The 8,930-nt window shown below is 44.1% G+C and overlaps 1 protein-coding gene across 2 annotated transcripts in view; it reads right to left on the bottom strand.

Moving 5' to 3' along the window:
- nkx2.2a (NK2 homeobox 2a) overlaps positions 1-3,323 on the bottom strand; it is a 7,413-nt gene extending 4,090 nt beyond the window's left edge. Inside the window, exon 1 of one of the 2 annotated variants that reach the window (XM_037487447.2) lies at positions 3,187-3,323. The gene's annotated coding sequence lies outside the window, so the exon portion shown is untranslated. Of the gene's footprint in view, positions 1-172; positions 309-3,186 lie in introns of those variants that run through there. The other variant, XM_037487445.2, reaches the window with a different exon arrangement.
- Between the last annotated feature and the right edge of the window lie 5,607 nt (positions 3,324-8,930).

The raw sequence follows: 8,930 nt of genomic DNA, 5'->3' as shown, positions 1-8,930 counted from the left end.
TCTGAGCCACGGTCCACCTGCCAATGCAGGCCACGATGTAAATATTTCACCAGACTGGCAGAATTAATCACGCAAGTCTCAACATCCCACAAAGGCTCCATTGAACTGAACGGGCATGTGGACGCACTGCAGCGGCGCCGCAGCCTCCACGCGGGAGAGAGAGGTTACTGACCTGATCCACCAAGCAATGCTTCTCAGCTAAATCCGACATGTGAAGGGGACGTCCAGCCCGCAGCGGAGTCACGGGGAGCTTTACGCGCCACGGAGGAATGGCCCAGACCGTACCCTCTATCCACATCTCACCAGGGAACTCACGTGGCCCACGCAGGACATTATTTCACCAAGGCTTGTTTTAGCACCTCGCTAAAAGTGTGTAGAGCTGAATCAGGGCGCGTGTGTTAGAGCACGCGGGCTTATCACCCGAGTCATTCCCCTCTGCTGTGGCTGCGTGTGGCACAGTGACAAGGGGGAAGTCACAGTGGGGTTTGGGGACGGCGCGTGGGAGCGCGCTGGGCTGCAGACTGTGGTCAGTTGCTGGGGATGCAGTATTTGATCAATTGAGCCGAGGGTTTCGGCAAGAAGAGGTAAATGTGCACAGGCTAAGTGGACGTACTCCACTTGGAGAGCCTATCGCTCTGTGTTTACCTGTTTACTTTCACAGGTAGTTCAAACAGGCCGCTTGCCTTTTCCCTCTGACAGAGGCCACGTCTCGTTCCAGAGCGGGACGAGTTAACGGGACCAACACCGGACAATGTTCACAGTGCTGTAAATCTGCTCAGGATGTATTCTGGCTGTATTATCTCGACTTATTCCAAATTCAGTTTAAAATGAACGGCAAACATTTTTTTTTTTTACAGGAGAAACATTGTCTTTATTATTATTATTTTAGTAATTAATACTAATAATAATTCTTATACTATTTTTTATCATTATAGATGTTGTGTCGTTTTCCATTATATTATTCATTGTCCCCTACAAGTTGCATTGGTAATGTTTTTGTAATTGTTAGGTCGTATATTACCAACTAACTAAAACTGTTGCAAATATGTTCCCACTGCTTCTCCTTCTGCGTGGGTAAATCATCCTCGATCCTCAGCTAGGACCGTGTGTCTGCTGCGCATTGTGTGTGCACGTTGGGGGTGTTCAACCAGACAGAAGATGGAGTAAAGAAGGGCCTCTGAGCTGCAGATGCATCAGGATTTAGAAGGACAATGCGGGGCTGGGGGCTTCCCATCACCCGATTATTTGAGTTCAGCTGACACTCGATCTTCAGATCTGACTCCAAAAAAAAAAACATACATTACAATGGAATTTCTCATCTGACTTCTTCCATAAAACTGGATGTGCATAGCATGCGTAAGACTAACCTTTTCATGTGATCATTGCTGCTATAATTATGCTATCACCAGTGAGCCCATTTTGATATTATGAGCAACAGAGCTGACTGGCTCATTATTAAAGCTCGTTACATTTTTTTTTGTCCTGATCCCAGCTTTGTAATCAAACGTACAGCAGAATGGACTCATCCAAAAACAATTAATTTTTCGGATGAACCCCAAAAAACGGGGCCCGTCTGATTAATTATAATTCCCTCCTAAAAATTCATGCCCACGATTGTTCCCAAATAAGTGAAGAAAGAGCTTTTTATATTCTTGATTAAATAAATCTCTCGATTGAATGCACAAATAAGAATGCCGCGGGAGGATCCATAATAACGTTGATCATTCCCCTTTTTAATCGCTGAATTTCAGCGCGTTTGGGGCGCCTCAGGCGGGGAGTTAGTCTTTGATAAAGGTAACCCCTTTCTGCCTCAGGGTGCCCCCTGATAAATGCACAGAGTGACAACGCCGATTTCCTCCCTCTATGATTAAAAGCCTGTATGTATGATATGCAGGTAACGCGGGTCCGGTTTATTTATTATTGGGGGCTAAGCCGTGGCCCGAGGAGACTTTGGCTTCAGGGTAGAAATCATTTTGGAGCCAGTTTTTTTTCTTTTTTTTCTACTTCTTTTTACAGAAATCCAGCCACCTCTCCCTCCCGGGCAAAAGTCTTTATTCGTCTCCTTTCCTCTAATGATTAAACATGTCACGGCAAGATTATAGCAGTGCGCCCATGGCCCGAGGAGATGCCTTCATTTGTTAAACCACCAGTTTATTTGTAACGGTGAATTTCATGCCACGCTGTGCCATTCGCCTTAATCTTTTTTTTTCTGTGTAAGACGAATTGCTAAAAAGGGGTTTATTATTTTTTAATCACTTCCTATTTCAGCATCGCGCTGACATTGGCGGGAAGGAGAGAGAAATGGTTTGAGCCATCGACTTTTTCGGATGAATTAAAAAAAAAGGGGACAACTGATATTTGTCACCGTGTAGAACATTCGCATGAATACACAAACACATGAATAAATCATCCTCTCCAGGAGGAACCTGATCCACTGACACAAGTACAGACAACTTGTCCTCCTTGTTAGGCAGCCTGTGCGAGAGTGCAGTAATAACATTAACAGCTGTTCACATCTGTAGAGCTCTAGCGGTCTCTACCGGCGCGTTGGGGAAACAGCAGGGGGTGCTTGTTGGCTCGCCCCAATTAGAACAACTTATTTGGACCAATACGAACATACGCGGTGTGATCAGACGCGTTATGATATTAACGGACGTTTGATGCTTCCCCCGCAGGCGAAACGTGCCCATCCATGTCCCTCCTGCATTCAAATGCACAGATGTTCCTCCTCAAATTTAGGGTGTGACCTCGTGAGCGCACCGTTGGTGAAACATGTGGATGGTCAATGTGTGATATTTTGTTGCGTGCTATGCAGATGTTCTTTAGAATCCTTTCCCTGTTCAATAGAGTTCACTATTCTTTCCCAACAATACGGACATTCCGTCTCCTGGTTGAGTTTGGGCCTGAAGGTGCAGGACATGATCCTATGTGGGCCGTATCAAAGTGCGTAATGACCAGTAGGCTAAAGAAAAGCACAACAACAACAAAAAAACTAACAGACCAACACTGAAAACGCATTAAACATCAGTTAAAACGACCAAGGTTGTCGCCACTTAACAACTTAAATGTGCACCGGTGCACATAAAAAGCAACAAAAGAAATATATGCAAAGTCTATTCGGCTGGAAAAGCAGACGTAAAATTAAAGGACTGTATTGAAAAAGAGTGCAGCATCCATTGCGCTTACCTAGACTGGAGGGGGCCTGAATGTGTTTGCCAGCGTTAAGACAGCGCGCGGAGTTAATGAAATATCTCCAAATGGGAGTCAGGAGTGCGTGGAGAGATAAGCCTGATGTGGTTTATATACCCAGAAAGCAAGTGCTTCTCTTCTCATATTGTCCAAGAGCGTTTGCATAGCTGGCCAAGTGGCGCGGCTCTTGCTGACTGGCTAACATTGCGCGCTGTTTGTTTTCCCCTCTCTATGACGTGAGACAAAATATTGGCCATATGTTCATCGGCAATAAATTGGTCCTGAGCGCAAACACAGCTCCATGCGGACGGTGCTTTTATCCCACCGCAGCTACTTTTCTATCTTTGGGATTTTAAAAAAAAAATGGGGGGGGGGGGGGGGGGGGGGGGTCACGAACGTATCCATTGCACAATGTTTGAGAGTGACAATGTTACAACAGCCTGTTTAAGAGATAATTTGTTTACGCCTATAAGGAAGAGCTGCTGTTTTTTTTTTTGTTTTTTTTACTGCACAACCTATTATTCTTCACACAAGGCTCTCTAATAAATCGCTTGGTAACCAAGAAGCGGCGCCGTCCAAAGAGCAGATGTGGCATGTTGTCCACGCCGCGGTTTGCGTTTACATTAGATACCCCTGATGCAATGATTGATAACCAAGGTCACGGCAATTCGCAGCGATTGGAGACCCGGGCAGCTCCCACGAGGCCGAGCTATACTAAACACATCATGTTAGCCACATAGATCCACCCGTGTCGACACTGGGGAACTAGCCGCGACGGTGTGAAATGAGGCCGCGGAAGTGTCAGTCAGATAATAACAGATATCGGTTGCGAAGTCCCCCCCTGCCCGCAGCGCGTTTAGGTGCCAACAGCATCACCAATTGGAAAAGGGGGCTAACAAAGAAAACGACTGAGGCATGTCATTTTATCAATCCGTCATCAACACAAACACACTGATTTAAATGTGCCGATTTCAAATCTGTAATCAACGAGGCCAAAGAAGTATGTTGGATACTGTAGAGAAACTATAAACGATGTTCGCCAATATGTCATATTAATGAAAAAGATATCATCTGGGTGAACATTTAAAAAAAAAAAGCCACAGTGTAACACACAATGGCACCAAATAAGAGGCTATTATAAGAGGCTATACAGGGAACTTGTTTTTTCTCTTCCACTTTGTCTAGTAACTCAGTATTCCGTTCGATTTCATGGCCGTTTTCACAAAGGTGTCTCGGTCTCTTCACCGTCCGTCTACACACGTGCAGTGGCAACGTTTCCAGCCCTCTCCTGTGTCAAACAGCATGGCGATATCTGATCAGTGTAAAAATGATGACAGTAATTGTCAAGGAAGAAAGCAATATGCGGCGGGGGGGGGGGACAGCAACGGTGCTATTATGACACCTTGAGGTGGGTGGATACCTTAAATCAAGACAATACCTTTTATTGTGGCAGTGTGGAATCTAAGCAGGGTAATCATGGTGTTGCCTAGTAGAGCAGGCGCGACCGTCAATCAATAGCGAATCCATTACTGATGGGTTTTGTGCGGGGCCACTTTGCTGATGAAAGACAGAGATTATCCCCACTGCCATCGCCGTGTTCAAGAGTATCGCTAAGACGCAAAGAATACAAATAAATAAATTGGCCTCATACCTCGTTTGAAATTCCACATTAAGGCAAAGTAGTTAGTTAGAGTTGGAATTTATTCATGAGGCGCAGACGAGTGAGAAAAAGCTCTCCACTCAGCCGCTCTGTGAACACCCTTGTGCTGTTTGAGATTTGCCACAAGTGCTCTGGGTGCTAAATGCAAGGTCTCCTGGAAAAAAGGATGGGTAAGATAGGCCCTGCCGGTCAAGCTATTATCAATCCCTGGCCTAAAGCCTGATGACTAAGATACTTCAGATGTAGTTAGCGGCTGCGTAAGGACACTGATGTCACGGCATTCTGAAATCAATCAGTTCAAGTTTTAATGTATCGACCTCTCGAGGAGCACGGCGAGAGGGAGAGCTTCTCCACACACAAACGGCATAGAGAGCCTGGGCCGAATTTCGTGGAAGATGCACTTTAAAAGAGAGAGAGAGAGAGAAAAAAAAAAGTTTGATTAAACCTAAGAGCTCACTTGTGCCGGTTGAGACTCATACATGATGATAGCCGGTCCCATCAATGGAGAAGGCTTAGCAATTTTTTTCTTCTTCTTCACAAATACATGCCCTCAGAGAGGTTTAGCATTTGCTCACAGAGCCCTTAGTTTTCAGGTGAGTGAATGGGTGTTTTTAGCTCTTCAAAGAGAGATGTGAAGCAAAGTAGAGGAGATGGGTTGTTTTCCAACAAAGTGCTCGCTTTCCGCACCCCTGGTGAATATTACCATATTCCTAAATAACAACGCTGCATTGTGAATTGGAGGAGCTCTGGAGTGTACAGGGCGCTTGGTCTTAACATTTCTGCCCTGTTGTGTTTCCTACCGGAGAGGCGACGGGACTGAGCAAACGGTGTGAACCGCTGGGTGAAAGAAGGGAAAAAGTTATTTTAAATCAAACGTCTGGTCTTTCCGAAAGAAATATGAGCTTCATGTGTTGCATGGAAAGGTTTTGTGGCCATTACTTGACATGAATAACTTTAGGCGTGAATACCTCTTTTCCAGTGCCACGCATCTGTGCTTGGCCTTGGAGAGCCGCGTGCTGTTTGTAAGCGTGGCTGCGGAGGCCAAGGGCCAAAGGACACAGTACTTAGCGGACACATTTCTGATGGCATTCTAGCCCCTGTGGCATGTGGGTACAAAGCAAACGCGCTGGCCAAGGTCAGGCGCTTTGAAAGCTGCGAGCTTCAAATAATAATGGAGATTTGACCGCATCAAACATTTCGCTGATGTGTCAGGTGCCGTTGGAAAAGGCAGCGGATGGGGATGTTATGTCCACGGACGTGAGAGGAAATGAAGAAGCTGGACATCATCAGCGCTGTGATTGTGAAGCCTGGTGCCTCTCAATGGATGGAAGGAGCCTCGGTTTTGTTGCATTAAGCAACAAGGGCCCGGCTGGATCAATTCACCGAGGTGTAGACAGAGGAGCTGGATCAAATCACAGTTATTCCTCCGTTCCAGAGCTCTTTGGGAAGGGTCGCAAACCAAATGTGTTAAAAAAAAAAACAATCCCAGAGGTGAAGAGCACATCTGGAAATGGAGCAGTGTCTCAGTGCAGCTCGCTTGGTTTCAATCTTGAAGACCTAAGTGAATTAGCAAGACAGAGATCTCAAGGAAATGCAGAGAGCAACAATCTTCTGGTGTTCATTGTAACAGTGAACGGAGTGAAGGACGGATGATCTGGTGATGGGCAAGCTCGTCCTTGCTAGTCCGGCCGCACAGAGCAGCAGTGGAGCAAAGATTAACAAGCTCTGCAAAGATGCTGTGAAACACATTCAGCAGTGGATCAATAGTGAGGCATGAGGAAGAACATGACTTCAATTTGAATAGTACTCGATGCACAAAAGCTGGATTTCTTTTTCACAAACGCTTCGACTGGATGTAAAATACGCCAATCTGGACACACATTATGAATTATTGTTCGTTTAACCTTCCTTAGGAGACCGCAGACATCAATCTCAACATACAAATGTTCTTCAAAGAGATTATCGGGAATCAGAATTATCCCTGTACTCCGGTGCTAAGTGAGGTCTGGCTGTTGAGCCACTTTACCTTGAGATCCTGCGTGATAGAGGGACTGAATAGCATGTGTGCATACACTACAAGCACACTTTAACTCTGCAGAACTGTAATCTACGTCCATGCAGCATAGAGGTTGCCTCTGGGGACCTTTTAGATGTGGGTTTAGGCAATGATCTGCTGAGATGTGGGACAACCAAGGTTTACAGTTGAGGAATCTGTACTCAAGACTCTATAGAGTGCTGTATCATTTCAAAGCCCCATTGCGAAATAACCATTTGCAAGGTGAAGTGAAGAAAGCTATTAAACTTTTGACATGGAAGGATGAGTTTTTTTCTACTCCGATGAGAGATTTTTTTTCAAGGGTTCACTTGCTTGGAAAAAGGAGAAGAATTGCCTCACTTAGTTGAGACCTTGTTTCTCTGAATCATTTTTCTTTATTGAAGATGAAAACATTTTTTTTTTAGTGAATGTTGCACCGTAAACAGGAGACACATTACCGTGAAGACGTAACAGTTAATGCGTCCTTATCTCCACACTCACTGCATCAATGTTTAGCTTTGGAGCACAACACAGTACTTGAAGTACTAGGGGAACGCTTAATCACAGTTGCTCATTAATCAAACTTGGTAATCAACTTAATGTTGTAATCAAAGTGAGATTCAATATCTTCAAATTCTGTCCATGAGTTTTTTGTTTTTTGGACCAAGGCTGTGACAGTAATAAATAATTTATTTTATGAAAGATAACAAGTGATGGCAAAGCTTTAAGTTGCACATGAATGTCTTTTAACCACCGTTAGGTGTTTCTTAACTATTTTGCCTTGTAAAAATAAACGCAGATGTTGAGGATTTCTTTTGTGTATCCCTTTGAAGTTTGAGGTTAAAATGTCCATAAATGTTGGTTTCTGCAACGCAAAAGTTCTGCGACAAACGAAGGTACACTCACATTAATTAACAACAGTCATCATACAGTGAAGGCTGAGCTTTGCGTATGTGCTCGCAAGGAAAGTCCCCATTTGGTCTACAGTGAACATCCCATCAGGACATGTAACCCTAAACAGCACAATGGAGAGAGACAGAAGGGCTTAGGGCCATGAAACATTCACCTTGAACCAGGCTGCTCCTTGCAGACACAAGGATTACCCATCTGCACATTTTTGAAGCCTTTTGACAAACAATGTGTCCAAAATGAAAGACGACAAGGAGAAAACACAATTTAGTTTTTTTCAATGGCTGTCTCCAGATGGGTTGCCAACATATTTGGATAATTAAGGTGTAGATATTTTCTTTATACTCTGCCCACGATGGCAATTAACATGTTTTGTGGAGAGGTGAAAACTTTATTTAAAGGCAGTGAAGATGGATGGAAATGCATTAGAGGAGGTCACGAAAATGGGCTTCTATTCTTTCTGCTAAAAGCATGCTTTTATATGGTGATAGCAATTGAGGAATAAAACCCCAAGGGCAAATAAAGGATAAAGAGCTCATTCTTAATTGGCAATCTTTTTGGTTAATATAAATACCACTTCAAATTTCCAATCCACATATCCACTGACTGCATGGCAAGTCTCTCTTGAACTAGAAATATGAAAGGTAGAAGGAGCCACAAAGCTGAACAAAAAGCACAACTCTTTTGCCTCGGTAAGGCAAAGGTTTAAAAATTGCACACTCTCTGTTCAACATGATACCATGCAATTCAACGAGAACAGTAATTGCCTGAAAATACTTTAAAAGACAGCGATTTAGTCTTAGAGAAACCTTCTTACTGGACACTGAATGAAGGTTCTTCCGTCCATTTGAATAAATCTGAATTAAAGCGCAAATAAGTGCCTCCTGACTCAAGAGGGACAAGCTGCAATAGTGTCGAAAACGCCAGGTTGGGAAAACACACAACACAATGAGATTTCCCTTAAGAATTGTACTGAAATTGAAGTGTTTCAACCTTATTTCCATTGGTGCCGTTACAAACATTTTTCTTCTTGACTCAATTTGTGTGACACAGTTGTGCTTGTGTGTGTTAAACCCCTCTCTGTCGCCACCCAATGGCAGAAGTGTATGCTCCCTGGCTGAGGAAAAGTGTGCACCA

This window comes from Pungitius pungitius, chromosome 14, assembly GCF_949316345.1.
Source record: "Pungitius pungitius chromosome 14, fPunPun2.1, whole genome shotgun sequence".
Lineage (NCBI taxonomy): Eukaryota > Metazoa > Chordata > Actinopteri > Perciformes > Gasterosteidae > Pungitius > Pungitius pungitius.
Note: the sequence above shows the minus strand (reverse complement) of the source record. Positions and strands in the feature narration are given on the sequence as shown.